Source organism: Acomys minous (genome assembly GCF_964271855.1).
Source record: "Acomys minous genome assembly, chromosome: 9".
Lineage (NCBI taxonomy): Eukaryota > Metazoa > Chordata > Mammalia > Rodentia > Muridae > Acomys > Acomys minous.
This window is the reverse complement of record NC_140490.1, coordinates 8848404-8861431: the sequence shown is the minus strand read 5'-3', so window position 1 is coordinate 8861431 and position 13028 is coordinate 8848404. Positions and strand designations below refer to the sequence as shown.

Sequence of the window (13028 nt, the reverse complement as noted above, 5' to 3'; positions counted from 1 at the left end):
GAGGCCCTGCCAAGAGTGGATCACACCCTTGTCAGAGCAAGCTGCTGTCTCAGGGAGATGTTTTATGGAGAGTAGATGTTTACCATCACACTAAGGACTCTTAAGGCATCACCAGGAGGATTTCAGTCTGCCAAGTGGGGATCGGAAAAGGGTCCCTTTCTCAGATGTTCGGACCTTCGTGCAGAAAGAGCTGCCTGGGATTCAGGGAATATCCTTCAGGCTGCAGGAACCTGTGGAGTAGGGGTATGGGCACATGAAGCTAGTGGAGAGGAGGGACCCTGAATCCAGGCCCTGCTATGCCATCAATTGTCCCCTCCTGGGCTCTGCCTGTACACAGGTTGGGGAAAGCAACATGGCTCCCATGAGACAGGGGTGACCTCCAGGGTAGCTGCCTGCAGCCTGCCAGGCACATGGAATTCCTGAAACCAACACGGCGTTGTTCACCCTAAGACTCAGAGTGACGTCATGCTCTGGCTGCTCCCTCGCTTGTGCTTTTGCCAATGTCTCCGGGCTCCTGTGTGGCCCTGTCACCACTCACCTGGGCTGTTACATATGCCCTCTTCTCTCTAACCCTGGGCAGAACCTGGGATCAGGCTATCTAGAGAGTCCTGCGGACCAGCAAAAGCAAGACTCAGACAGGCAAATGACTCCACAGTCCAAAACACACACACACAGCCTGCTCTAGCTTTGACTTCCTAGGACTAGCACTTGTTGCTGTCAAGATTCCTGTTCTTCACTCACTGCTGTGTTCACAGAAGTCTCTGTGCCCCAGTCATACCACAATAACTCAACCTTCCTGGACTGTCATGCCCCCGGGCCTTTGCACATGACAGTGTGTTCTCTACCCGGCCAAACCCTGCTCTCTCCGGTTGTAACCACTGCACGAATTACACATTACCCGAGACGGGATTCTGGTCACATCTGTTCTGAGCTAAGTGGGGGACATGATGAATGCAAACAGGGTTCCTTTCATCAGCCCTTGGCACACAGGGTCAGAGCACTCAACATCTCCACGCCAGTCCCCAGCCCACCACCTGGAACCGGTTCTTCCTAACAGATAACCAGCATAGGTCTCAGGGCAATTTTAAAAGCTAGTACCCAGAGAGTGGGTGAGATGCTCTCAGCCAAAAGTAATGAGACTGTATTCTTGGAGTTCCCAAGCCAAAGGAAGGGGCAGGCTTGGGAATTTCCAGGCAAATGCCAACAGAAATTGGCCACAAATGAATCATTAACTTTCAAGTTGAGAGCTCAAGTGCTTGTGCCAAGGTCTTCCTTCGACTCTGGCCTATGTGGGCCACTTGGCTCAGCTTGGCTCAGGCCTGAGGGCACCCCCGCCCCTGCCCCCACCGGCCATCTGCTTTACCCCGTGGCCTCTGTTCACCAAGAGGCAAGAGCATCTGAGCCAGGGCATCCCTGATGTCTAAGGGAAGAGGGTTTGCCTTTCTCCGAGAGCCATTCCAAACCTTCGTCCTCACACCCACAACCTTCCGTCACACTGCCCTCTCCAGCTAGCCTTTGCTGTCCTTTGAGGTCTGCGTGCATTCTAACCTGCCTTCCACCTCAGCTCCAAATGCCTGTAGCCCTGCTTATGTCTCTGTGAGGGCTACCTGAATTGCCCTGGGTGCCTGGGACTCATTTCTGCTAGGAACGTTGTCTATTCCACTGCACCCTTGCAGCTGCCAGGAAGCTGGCATCCCCAGGGACCCACCTGACACAGGGCTCTGTTTGAATCCCACAGCTCTAAGTCCAGAGCTGGCCGCTGGCTGGGTTGGTATAGGGCCTCAGCTCTCACCAGATTAAGATGGGATGTGATCTGCTCCCCACCGCCTCAGGCTTCTTTTCAGGGCCTGTGTCCAACCGCCATGTGGGCCAAAGGTAGTAGATAAAGGTGACCTCAGGCCTCGATTGGTGGAGTTGGGTGGTGCCAAATGCCACTTCCCTTGCAACCAGCAAAGACCAGAACCAACAGGTTCATTCTTCAGTGTGCCACCCTGCAAAGGGCTAGACATCACATAGCTGGTTCTAGCATACTTAAAAGGCATAGACAGAACCTCACACATAAGCATCCTTTCCTGGTGTGGTGCTGTTCAGCATGCGCTCACCTGCATTTCCAGATTCAGAGCTACCTGTATAGCAACAGGCCACGAAACAGTGATGGATGCCACTGCCTTGAGCGGTCACTATATGTGACGCATCCCCCTTATCCTTCTTCCAGTGAATGGGGGGAAAGGGTGGGGGGAGTGAGAGGGAGGATGTGCACCGCAGCAGCAGCAGCAGCAGCATGAAAGGTGGACTCCAAGTTCCACAGAGACTTGGATGGAGCTAAAGAGAAAGGCACTGTCTGGGATACGCCTCAGAACTGCTGTTTGAGAATTTGGGCCCAGGCCTCCATCACGAATGCCCCCACTCTCCTCATTGCTCATGTTCAGAGCTTTTGACAAGTGCTGTGGGCACCATCTCAGCCGTCATCTCATCTTCTTGTCAGAGCCCGTTGTTCCTCTGGTCCTCAAAATGATCCTTGGAAGTTAGGCAGGCCGGCTCAGGACTGTAACCCTAGCACTCAGGAGGCCGAGGCAGGAGAATTTCAAGTCTGAGATCAGACGGGGTAAGTTATTAAGATTCTGTCTGAAGAAAGAGTGCTTGCTTTGCATGGTGAGGCCCCGTGTTCCATCCCTAGCACCACAAACAGGGCACAGTGAAAAGCTCCTCAAGGCAGCTGGTGAGGGTCAATGTTACCATATGACTGATAGGAAACCCCAAGCCTCACTGAGAAGGAGCATGGCCAACACAGTGGTCTAGCTAGCAACCCCTTAAAGCTAACAGCAAACAGGAAAACATGGGATGAAGAGCCACATGCTCCTGACAGTACCCCGGCTGGTGCCCTCATCTGCCTGATTTGGGAATGGGCTTTTGCGACACAGTGCTTTTCTTATGGCCTGGATCACAGTTGGTAGACATGGTAGGAGAGAAACTGAGACTATGTGGGGCTTTGGGGGTGGGGATAAGGAGCAGGGGCAAGAAAGATGGGTAAAGGGTTTCAAGGATAAATGAGGCTATCTCTACTGCCTTCAGGGTTCCTGGTATGGCCACTCTTTCCTAATGATAAGGGCAGAAGGCCTTATCCATGAACCTATGATCAGGCCAGATGCACACTGAATATTGTGTGTGTGTATGTGTGTGTGTGTGTGTGTGTGTGTGTGTGTGTGTGTGTGTGTGTGTGTATGCGTGTGCATGTGCATAGACAGACCAGCCTCTGGTGCACATAGCACAGGGTCCCAGACACAGTAGTTCCAAAGGTGGCTGGGACAGGGAGACAAACAAAGAGAGCAGGTAGCAGGCAGCCATCTACAGGACTGGGTGAGGAACCCTTACTGCTGGGGTGCTGAGTGGACGGGACTGCTTACAGCAGCCCCATAAATCAGGAAGCCACTTGCCACAGCTGTTTAAATCACCATTGCTGGACTTGGCACTCAGGTCAAAGGGCCAGCAGCTGGGGACAGAAAAGAGGGAAGATGTTGGCATTTGGCATTCCCCACCCCCCAACACACACACTCCAGGACTGCCTCCCCACCTGCACCTGAGCTAGACCCCTTTGCCTGCTAGCTGCTAGGCCCTCCTTACTCTAACCTAGCTTCCTCCATGTTCGGCCAAGCCTTGGAGTGAACTCACAGTTTGGGCACTGGCTTCCAGTTCCTAGCACTGACAGCTTCTACCAGGGACTATCCTATGGGTACATGAGGGTGGGGGAGGGGAGACAGCCAGTCCATTCTTCAACAGGAACCCTGTGGGTTTGTCACCAGATGGGGCATTTAAGCAGGGATCCACAGTCAATTCCACCCAAGGGGAGTCCCCTCCCTTGGCCCACATCACTTCCTGTCTGTAAAGTGGGGATGGGCGCAGGGGCCTCCAGGGCTGCTCAAGCTGAGGATCTGCTGCTGGGGAAAAGATCTCGTGGATGCTGATTAATTATGACTATTAATAATACAGCCATCTGTAGCTCATGGTAGAGCACATATGATTAAAACCGGGCCCGGTGCCCCGGCGGCAGAATGAATAGGTCTCTGAATGGGCTGCCGGTGTCACCACCAGCCTGAGAGTGGATGCCTGTGGTGATGGAGCACAGGGGAGGAGCTGTTTGTGCTGCTCAGACAGATGAGGAAAGCGGAGACAGCCAGGAAGGCAGACAGGCAGGCAGACAGACAGACGGCGAGGACCTGTTCATCAGACAGTGAACACCAGACAGTCCCTGAGGCTTGGCCTCAGGGAAGGACTCTCTGTGTCTGCCCCCAGGGGGAAAAGCTTGTTAAGCTTTAGCTCCTCAGCTTTGCCCTGCTGCCTAGAGGCCCGAGCTTTATTCAAAGACGCATCAGATGCGGTGGGTGCGAGACTGGGTCAGCCCTGGGACAGATGCTGGCCACATCATTTTACACCTGTCAGTTGTCCTCCTCGCTGGCCCCCCACCCCATCCCTACTCCAAGCTGTCTCCCTGCACAGCTTGAGTCTTTCTGCCACACCTTCCTCCCCACAGTGGGGACAGTGGGGACAGCCACCATCTCTCTGTCCTGTGGGCTCAGGCCCTCTAGCCTTGATGTGAACATGAACACACTCGAGCTGTTTATGTGGCTGCCCAGTGGTCAGACCACAAGCCGTTCCTGCTGAGTGCCCTACCCCACTTCTACAGTGTAGGGAAGTGGATGGCGCTGGGGCCTCCAGGCCCGACTACCCTGCACGTATACACACCATGCAGACTTTCCCAGCAGCCCATGTGCTGGTGATGCCCCATCTGACGGAGCAAGAAACTGAGGGAAAGGAAGCTGGCAGAGTGCACATTAGGCCATTTGCTTGCAGAGGTATCACTTTTCAGGCCACCAAGACTTGAAGGTAATGAGCCAGCCAAGGTCAAACACCATTGGTGGGGACCGAGCCACCATCTTTTGAGCTGTCAGCGTAAGTGGATGGTGAAGGGGTCCCGAGATGAGGGCCGTGGGTTCAGGCCAGGTTTCTGCATTCACCTTTGGTGTGATCTTAAGCAAGTCCCTTGCCAACTCCGGGGCCTTATTTCTTCATCTGTTAGACGGGATGAATGGGGCCTGTCCTCCCGCCACAGGCACGAAGGCAATGGTGGAGTCAAAGGCTCTCAGAAGGACAAAAGGACAGCTGGGGTCCCCCAAACCACAGCTCAAATGCTGCTGGGTCCGCTGAAAACATTCACGGATCTGAAACAGGGGTACCCTGAAAAAATCTGGGGCACTTGTGCACCCAGAAGCCCATTGAGGTGAGGAGCCTAGTGAACATGAAGACTAGATGACCAGCCCCTCCCCCACAGTACTCCCCATGACTGCACCTCTGTAGCACTTCCTGACCATGAGCTGATCCTTCTAGACTCTGGCTGACATACTTCCTGGTCACCCACATGTATCCAGCTCCAGGGCGACCCCCAAGGGCTACTCCAGGGGCAGCTCACAAGAGCTTTTAGGTTCTATCACTTGCTAGCTAATCCCAGTGGCCATGGGGTCCAGCCACAAGATCCAGGCTAACGAGTGATAGCACAAGTATCCCCGAGTTCCTGTCCCACACCTATGGCAGGCATTGCTAATCAATCCCTGTGCTCTCTTGCAGAGTTCCAGTGTGGCCTTAGAATTATTAGTCTACATGGTACTCTGGGCTATCACTCCTAGAAGGGATATAACACAAAGTGACATCCCTGTTGGAGGAGTGACAATCACACCATGGCCAACGTAGGTGAGGCCTAGTTCTGGTTCTGGAGTAGGAGACATCAGCTGGCAGGTGCAAGCTTGAGACCCTGGTTTGAGATTTATAGGAGAGACACACTGTGGGTGTAAAGGCAGGAGACAGTTTTGCTGCTGGATCCTTCCAGACTGTTGGCTCAAACTCTGTAGGAGCACAGCAGCTTCCCTCTGCCTGGACGCTGGGCATGGATTTCTCCATGTGTTGTTGGGGAGTCTATTCTTCCCGTAGTCCTCTTTAGCCACAGCTGCAAGACCGTGCATGAGCCCTCAGAGAAAGAGCATCCCACCAGCATCCCATCCCAGGTATAATCCCATCCATCGTCACGGCTCCCACCCTCCTAATGGCCGTTCTCAGAATGTTCTACTTGAAGTCAACTCACAATTCTTATTAGAATACATTTCTAAAAAAAAAAATAAAAATAAAAATAAAAAAAATTCCCAGTACTACTTTAATATGAAATTAGCTTTAGCCACCATGAATACAAGTTAAAGATGAGAGCAGACTCAGGGACAGTGATGCCCCCAGCAGCCCAGCTCCGTTAGAAGAAGATGATGACAAGTGTTTTGAGCATCGGAAGCTATCCTTGACATGGCCTGAGAGGTGGAGTGGTTTGGGGACAGACAAGCTTCCTTGGTCCTGATTAACACAACACAGCCTGGACCTTTTGGGGGTGTGAGGTCATCTCACCAAGGCTCACCAGATCTGAGGGGTGGCCACTAGCAGCACTCTGTTGACAAATGAGGAGGCTCAGAGACGTGGACTCACTGACTCGAAATCACTCAGCAGTGAGTGGCTGAGCCCTGTTACTGAAGCCTTCTGAGGAGTCAACCACGGTGTCCCCTCTCTGCTGCACTGCCATGTCTGGGCTGCACAGTCACTTAGGCAGAATGGAGTCACCCTGACCCGTGGCTGTGCTAACAGCTTTTACACCTGAGGTTAACAACTATGATTTAAGAGGTTGTTTGTCTTAATTTTCAGGAATCAGCTTCTGAACAGGTACTAATGCATCAGCCTGGGAAGTTTGTCTTTTAGAAAAATATTTATAGCATTTCAAGACAGTTTGGTGACAAGTGGATGTAACATCTGCTCTCTTCCTCACATTCAACTGCGGCACAAACCCAGAGCGGCAAACACAACACGCGCTGCATGAGATTCGCAGAGACAACACAAACTGTCCTCAAAGCTACCACAAGAGTCAGTGAGGTTCACAGCCTCCTTGTTAGGTTTGGAAGGCATCCTGGGCCTGGGATTATGACTCTTAGAGAGGAACCCCAACAGTCAAGGAGCCCTCCCACCGAATTTAGATTCTAGTTGGAGTGTAGGACTGGGGAAAGGCAGCTGGAGCTGGGCGAACCAGGCACTTGCTAATGGCTTGCAGAAGTGTGACCTCCATAGTAACCATGGCCACAGCAAGGCATCAGCATCATCAAGGGTGGGGGTGGGGTGGGGGCTTTTGCAATGAGCAAAAGTAACAAGCTGTCACAGCTCTCCCTGCTCTATCTATCCCATACTAACTGGCTCCCATGGGCTCTGCCAGGCCCAGCCCACTGGCCCTGACTGACTCACAAAATGACCTTTCCAGTCCCAAAGCCCTGAGGATCTACCACTGCATTTTGGAGACTCAGGTAGAAACTCTAAGGCTCTAGAAGGAGATGGACATGTCCAAGACGCTGGCCACCACACGACACAGGCCAACAGTCTGCTGTGAAAAGCCCCACACCCCAGTGGGCACAGCAGAGACAGCTGCTGTGGCACAAGCAGAAGTTGCCAGTGGAGAGCAGGGAGCAGCAGCGACACCCAGGGCCCAGGGCCAGGAGAAAGTGAACAGTGTTCCATGCACAAGGCACGCAACCTTCTGAGTGTGCCAGGGCTACACTTCCTGGTGGGGCTTCTAACCCTTGGCACCAAGGCTGCAGACTCCACCCACTACACACAGCTCCACCCAGCCCAGGCAAGCTAGAAGCCAAGCTTCAGAGAAGCCATGGTTCCAGATGCACCGAAACAAAGGCCAGGTCTGTCCTGCCCACACTGTTCCAGGAGGTTGGCAGAGCGCCCCAGGCAGTGGAGCCTGCTAGCGTAGGGTTTGATCCGTAAAGTTAATCTCTGTCTACAACAGACACGGCAAGCCAGTGCATCCACCATGACACCGCCCTTGCACTGTCCCCTTCTCCCCCAATCCAGTTTCCCCCCTCCTTCTCCACAGTTCCTTCTAGATCAACTAATGTCTGTCCCACAGGGGTCCAGGACCCAGACTCCTAGGGAGGACCCTGAAACCAAGCAGTTGTCCTTAACTCTGAGGCTGTCCTCAGCCAAGCTACTTACCACCTGATAGACCCTCATATTGGGTGATTACCTGCCCACTGTGCCCCCCCCAACCCCCACCCTGCCGACTTCCATTGCTGGCAGGAGGGCACCATCTTGTCACTGGCTCCCAGGCTCACCCATTTCCTTGTCCCTGCACTGGTATAACATGTCCTGTTTGCCGCCTCCACCCTGTGTGCTCCTGGTCCCTGTTCACCTCATTTTATAAATGCCTCTCCATTGCTGTCCACGCCACAAGTCCCTTCAGACACCAAATGAATTCCTGCCCCAGGGCCTTTGCACAGTGACCACGCGTGGTGACCAGCTCTACAGTTTCCCAAGAAGTCCCTCCCTGTGGTGCTCTGATCTGAAACATGCCTTTCCGTAACCACACTCAATGCCGCCATTCCTATGCTGCATGCCCCCAAAGCTGACTCCTTACGTACACGTTTGTTCTGCCCTCTATGGTCCCATCCCATCTCTGCCCCACAACAGCAGTCCAAGAGTGTAGGCATCTAGTCAGGCTGATGATCTCTGCGGTCATGTCCAGTGGCTGGCACAAAATGGTAGCTCAGGGTTTGCTGAAAGAAAAAAAGTGAATGGACATCTGCCAGCTCCACTACTCCCTGGATGAAGGTGCTGAGAACTGAGAACAGCTACAGCTGGCTGGGTATCTGTGAGGTGGGGGGGGGGGGGGTGCAGGGGTAGGGGCATGGGGGGTGGGGGGCGACGGGGCCCAGGCTTCCTGAGGCCCACCCAGACCAGAAGGGTAGTCAGCACCACAGAGAAAAACAGTATACAACAGATGCCTTGCCCATCTCTGAGACTTGATTGCCACCTCTCTGCCTACCACATCCTGTCCTTGGAGCCCAAGCTAGCCTCCCCATGGGACTGACTGGATGATCGTGGCCATCCTTTCGAGGACCCCTGCTTGAGCGGGTCCCCTTCCTCAGCATGCCCAGTAAGTCTCATATCTGCCTTGAGCTGACCGGGAGAGTCAGGGGCAGGAGAGGCCTGCTGTCCTGGGGTGGGGCAGGATGAGGGGGGCAAGCCAAATTCAGGTCACATTGCTGCACTCACAGCCCTGTGAGGGCTAAAAATAGCCATGTTTATGCTTGCAGGGCTGGGACTCTGCCTCTCAGTCAGCGGGCTCGGGAACTTTACTGCCATCCCAGGAGACCTGGTCCAAGCCAGACTTTGGCCCAGCCCTCGTGGGTTGGTTGCTGCCTCTGTTTTTAGGTAGGGTAAAGACACGCTGAGTAGGCACATGGCCCTGCATGTGTGTTTTGAGGGAAGTGTGTTTTGAATGATAGGGGAGTTGGCCAGATCCTGGCTCAACCAGTTTATCCCAAAGCCTCCAGTATCATAGTGGCATGGGACTCCGGGTGGCAAATGGAAGATTTGTGTGCTGTGTGGCTAGCGCAGTTTACTAGCTTTCTCTGGTCCTTGGGGATTGGGCACCTGCTCCTCACAGGGCATGCTACTAGCTACCCAGAGCACCACGTATGTATATGTTGGCAGCCAGGAGCTAGGTGAGAAATGAGGCCACCCTTGGGCCCCACAGCAGTCTTCATGCCAGATAATGGCACACCTGCCAGGACAGCTGTCACCTGACCCTGTGCCTCCCTCCCTGACCTGGTTTACCCTGGACTTTAACATCCAAGAGGCAGGTGGTGGACCCGACCTAGAGAGAGCACCTCCCTCTGTGCACAGTTGACATACTCTCTGGCCTGTAGTTCCACGAATCTGGCTGCACCATGCAAAAGCACACACATGGGTCACTGTCACCCAAGCACTGACCTCCCGGAAGCATCCAAGGGCACAGCACCTTGGGTCCAGGCACAGACACTGGGATCTTTAATCTCTGTCTGGGAGGCCTGGCTGACTCCCTACTTCTACAGGTGTACCCCCATTCACCAATTCTCCTATTGCCTGTGCTTCTACGCCCCTCCCTCACCTTCTTGCCCGGGAATCCCCCTTACTTCCCACGTTCCCACCAGTGAGCTCAGCTCCCTGCCTGCACTGCACACACCTCTCCAGGAGACAGACAGTAGCTTCCTTGGGCTGAGGCCTTTCCCTCTTCAACCGAACTGCACAGGGCTGCACATATCTGTGTTGAATCACCCTCAAGGGAAGAGCTTGCTCCTCCTTTCTCTTTGCTCCAGCCAAGTGTGCACCCCGCAGCCCCCTCCAACGCTCCCTCAAGATTCTTCTGTAGACACACTCAGCTCCTGCTCTGCCCCTTCCCTCAGTGGCTACTAGGATTCGGGCATCACTCTTTACCTGTACCCTCTGAGGAACAGTTGCTACTCAAGGCCACCGTGATGTATACCAAGGCCTCAGTTCTGTGGATGAAAAGCTGATGTCCTCTCTAGACCTTTTCTGCTGGAAACAGGGCATCCTTCAGGTTGCAGCTCAAAGGCCTCCTCCTCTGGGAAGCCCTCCCTGACTACCCTTCCCTAACAGGCCTGCTCCCTTGGCAGAGCTCACCAGACAGCCATGTTGTGGGGAGCTCCTGACCTGTCTTGTTCCCAGTGAGTCTCTGAGATCCTGGGCTGGGCTCCTCCTCCAGGGCCTGGCACATGTTATCAACAGCAGTTGGGCTGTTGCAGCTCTTCTCCTGACTTGCCCCTTGGGGGTAAGGGGAAGGCGACTGACCCCTACAATGTTCCTACAGCCACCTTCCCTTCCACAGCACAGGAGTGAGCGTTTTGGTGAGAAGGGTGACTTCCTTAAGCTAAGGACACAAGGACCTTAGGGTAAGAGTCTTCCAGAGCTGTGGGATAGAGATAAGCAAGGCTCCCAGCCTCCACACAGAAGCTCCCTGCTGGCATGTAGTAGAGGACCCATCTTCCTGAGGCTTCCGTAGGCCTTGCGCACTGCCCTCTTGAAGAGCAAACACAGGCTAAGCATCTAGAGGCACGTCCTGGGGTTCCACAGAGACTGGGGAGGGAAAAGCACCTCGCAGGCAGCCTGGGGGAGAAAGGCCCAAGAGCACCTTGTTCAGAGTGTGAGACGCCCCTCTTCTAGAATGTCCCCCAAACCATGGGTCTCCCAGCACCAGCACAGTGAACACCTTCCTAGGCCATGTCAGGTCTCAGCAGGTCGGTGACGCTGTGGCTCGGGCAGAGGGACCCCCTGCTCCAGTTCTCCCTGCAACCCAAGAGTCCTTCCTTAGTTTCCGGTTTCCAGAGACTGGGCCTCTCGGGGCCTGCTTCAAATTGTGCACGGGATATGACAGGAATATCCAAGCCCCCGCCCTGCTCTATTTGGCCTTTGTTTAGCTCATATGTCTGGCACCCCTGCCATCTTCATTCAAGTTCCTTATGGACTGACACTCTGGTCCTTGAGAGCCTGAATCCCTCCCTCATGGTCTCCTCCCACAACTAACCTCCTTGCTGGTGACATTGGGTTCAGAGCTCCGAAGAGAGCTGAGACCTCATTCCTTTGTGTGTGTGTGTGAGTTTGTGTATGTGCCCATGCGTGTGCGTGTCTGCATGTGCACTGGTACATACATGCGTGTGTGTGTGCGTGTGTGTGTGTGTGTGTGTGTGTGTGTGTGTGTGTGTGTGTCCCCTCATAAGCACTCCAACCTCAGCAGCCTCCTCAAGCTTCCAGGCTTTGAGGGTCCCTTGAGCTCAAACCCCAGCTCTGTGTCTGACCAGATGAATGAGCTTGGGGCATCCTACAAATATTCACTCATGTTCAGTCACAAGAGCCTTCGAGGCATGTGGTGCTTCCATTCCTGTTCCCCATCTAATGAAGGAAGGAACCCGAACAAGGCTGTCTAGTTAGCAAACACAAGCGCTGAGGCCTGGCTCCAGAACGCACTCACCGACCATCACATTATGCTGCATCTAAAAATCTACTCTCCTTTTCACTTATGCATCTAGGCTCAGCCTGGTCCATTTCCTCACTCCCCAAAACTTCGGGGTTTATCTGCAGTTCCAAGCCGGGATCCACATAGGTTCTCCTAGCTAACGTGCCCTACTTGTAATTCACCCGGACATTTCCACTCTAGTTCTGATCCCCACACCCATAAGCTCAAACTTTTACTCCAGGCTTTCATCTGGGAGTCCGAGTCTCTTTAAACCAGTGGTTCCCAACCTCTGGGTCACCACCCTCCACTGGGGATAGAACGACCCTTTCACAAGGGTCACCTACGACCATCAGAAAACACCGATATTTACATTGATGGCTCATAACAGTAGCAAAGGTAGCGTTATGAAGCAGCAACGAGAATAATTTTATGGTTGCGGGGGTGGGGGGGTGGGGTGGGGGGCGGGTCACAACACGAGGAGCCGTACTGAAGGGTCACAGCCTCAGGAAGGCTGAGAATTACTGCGATGGACAGACTCTCACTCAGAGCTGACGTGGTGGCTGAATGATCCATGAGGCCAGTGCAGAGGCCTCTGGTGCCGCCTGCCTGGGTTGATCTGAGCAACTCTGAATAACAGGCCCCAGGGGAAAGGCTCTGGGAGGCCCCTGTAAACAACCCCTCTTCCTCACACTAATGTGGAGGCATAGCCAGCATCCAAACAGCCCACGGAGAGGAGCCATGCAGACCACATATGTAGCGTGCACAAAAGCCCAAAGTGACAGAAATTGATAAAAACTTCACGGTGCCACTGACACCCCATATATCAAAGGCCCCAAATCTCATTCTCTCCTTTGCCTCCAATTTCTATCAGAGCTTGCCAGCTGCACATTTATTGAGAAGTTTGTGAGCTGACAGGCACTGTATTACCAACATTAATGATGCATCAGTCTCTGGAATTACTGGGGAAACAGTCCAGTTGATTTCATTATCATCCCCAGCTCTCCACATTTCATTTGACACAGCTCCCCTACACAGGCCTGAACAAGGACCAAAGTCAATAAACAAAGGTGCAGGGCCAGGTGACCCCAGGCAGGAGAACCCAAACTTACACAGAGAATGTATTGGACATGGGTCCCACCGCCCCCTCCCCCCCCCC

The 13028-nt window shown here is 53.7% G+C and overlaps 1 protein-coding gene across 5 annotated transcripts in view; it reads right to left on the bottom strand.

Moving 5' to 3' along the window:
• Positions 1-13028, bottom strand: part of ZMIZ1 (zinc finger MIZ-type containing 1) — a 204334-nt gene that overhangs the window by 165720 nt on the left and 25586 nt on the right. The window lies entirely within an intron of this gene.